Here is a 2,896-nt window from a genome sequence, read left to right as displayed (position 1 = left end):
GCAGCAGTGCTAACGACTGCACCACCGTACAGCCCAAGCATCAGCATTAAAACAGGAAAGCCTCGACTCAGCATGTGCACCTCCTTTAAATTAAAGAGCTGCTATCAACAGTCAACAGACGTCAGTACCACCCCTAACTTTTCTCTATGGTTGGAAATTTTATGAGAAGGATTATTTAAAGTTTCTGTGTATTTTTTCAAAGAATATTTGGCATTTTTTGTTTCCTTTATTGGACAGTGACACCTTTAGGCAGACAGGAAAGGTAGAAGAGAGAGAGAGAGGGTGACATGCAGCAAAAGGCTGGAGTTGGAACATCATCATTTTTTAATCTCAACTAAAAACATCATGAAGATGAATTATTTTTAAGACCAGTCCTAAAAATGTAACACTTAAATTCAATGTCTCTCCTTCTTTTTTGCATCGTATTTTTGGAGGACATTATAGTTTACTAATTGTGTCTATTTTGTGGTTTTATACAGCCTCTGTTTGAGTTAACATCATATTGTGATGATCTGGATTTCAAGAGTCAATATCATTCTGCTTGTGTTAAAGTGATAATCTTGAAGATCTCAGTTTCGTTCTCTTTGGCGCCACCTATGGCAATAAACGGTAACTGCGGGACCACACTTCCCAGATATCCAGACAGTGCTGCATGTGTGACGTCCGCGGTTGGCTCTGGCTGTAACTCTTGATTTTCCTGGCTGTCGGTCGCTTTCCTTTTTAGACTGTTTGCCTTCATCTGAGCGTCGAGTTTGTTTCTTTTTCTTTGGATTTTCACTTATTTTTGAAGTTGTATCTGTAGTCATCCTTCTTTACTTTGTTTGTTCAGCCATAGTAGATTACTGTTTACTCACAACACTTGCAGAGACCAGAAAAGCAGACGCTTAGCTCCGCCTACCCTCTCTGGCAGACCAACCACTGCTGGGTGATGGAAAACGCGTCACTAACTGGGCGGCGCTTGTGATTTTTTTTTACGCGAGTCGCCACAGACACCCAGTCTGTAATACTGCAAATGAAAAGGCTTTCATCAGTGGGCCATAGCTTCGAGATTATTACTTTAAACATTAAAATATACATTCCAAATCCTTGAATCAATCATAATATTATACAGTAATCATATTCTCAATGTGCAACATTTCTCTGTACCTGAAACAAGATAATATGAGAGCTGAACTGCAATAAGGTCAGACAGCACCTGTGGCTCTTCACCTGAATGTGAGACATTCATTAGCGTCATTTTCAGTGAATAGCAGTGAATGCATGTCTGCAGAGAGAGCATGAACCTCTTAGGAAAGCATGCCAAAACATGAAAACATTTTTCCAACATGACCCTTCAGGTGGTTTTTGAATACAGAACATGTCGTCTGGCAGATGAACCACAGACATGTCTATGATGCTCATTTAAGGTGATTTTCATAAGCCCATGTCTGTTTCTCTCTTCTTTAAAGCTCCTGTGAGGAGTTTTTCACTGGTTATGAAACAGACTGAAATGAATTCTGATTACTCTATATGACCTACAAAAGCAAACCAGACCATCAGCGACAAGATTGATTATTTCTATATAGTTACTTTTAATGCCTGAAACTGCTGGAGGGGGGTAGGTGTCAGACGAAGCAATTAACTGCACGCTGCCTTTGTTTACACTTTTCAGGGCAGAAATTTAAAGTGAGTGATACATATGACTGTTAAAGAAAGCAGGATGAGATTTTTTGTTAAAAACCACCACAAGCATGTACAGGACAAAATCAGCAAAGAGATGAGAGGTACGGTTTGTCCACAGGGGGCGCCAAAATCAACACAAACCTCACATGAGCTTTAATTAGGTTTCTATTTACCGAGAGACTTTATAAGCTTGCTGTGGTATCTAATGTATCTAGTCTCCAATTAAGAGATACAAATCATGTGAAACTGATGCACTTTGTGCACTCAAATGGAATAACAGAAATTAAATAGACCCAATGATAGCTTAATAGGCTCTCAATCCCATATTATAAACCCTTGTTGCAACTCTTGTCCACCATATACATTTATTTAAAATCATAAGTTAACATTGAAATGTACCTAAGAAACAAATCTGATAACATTTGCTGAATCACATGTATGTTTGTATAAAATGATCCAAAACAAACAGATAAAGAGAAAAAAATCTATTACTTAATTGATTAATGTGAAAAACTGGAAAAATATTATTTTTACTTTTTAAGGTTCAAGGCTTAATTCTGCTGAATAAAAAACTATGTATATGTTAATAGCTCTAATAAATAGCACACATAAAGTTAAAAGTTTTAATTCTGAACCAATGTGATTGTTTCTTGATACTGTGTAGTTGCATTTCAGACACATATAAATATACTTGCAATAAATGTAAATATTTAAACAGTAAAAACTGAAAACAGGAAGTCCAAATGCAATCAGATTGGTGATTTTTTTTAAGTTAAATATTTATGCGCTACATATTTATTGGTATTTTGTTTCCTGTTGTCACTGTGAGAGCCAAACCATGCAGAGAAACAGAGTGCTGCTTTCAGACTTTGCTGCCACCCTGTGGTTCAACTCCAGCAGAGTGAAGTCATCTCCCATCTATTGATCTAAAGACCCAGTTTGTTTGACCGCAGGCTCCTTCATGCAGGAAGTCCGGAGGGAGTAGATGTCTTTATATGTGTCAACAAATGTCTAATAGTGTCCCATTACTTATTAATAACTGACAGCTGCATTGCAATTCAAGTCCGGATCAGCGGCCCATTTGTAATTAATGAGAGCGGTGGGGCTGTCGACATGTAGGCTTTAATAATTCAGCAGCAGTATTGTATTTTCTAAGTTGCATTTAACACATGCTGTGAGCCCTGAAAACAACTGCTAACATTGTCCGACAAGAAAAATATATAAGATCCCACAA

The sequence above is a fragment of the Semicossyphus pulcher genome, unplaced genomic scaffold (genome assembly GCF_022749685.1).
Source record: "Semicossyphus pulcher isolate SPU_LCO1_2020_fin unplaced genomic scaffold, fSemPul1.0.p SCAF_2, whole genome shotgun sequence".
Classification (NCBI taxonomy): Eukaryota; Metazoa; Chordata; class Actinopteri; order Labriformes; family Labridae; genus Semicossyphus; species Semicossyphus pulcher.
This window is presented reverse-complemented; position numbering follows the sequence as displayed.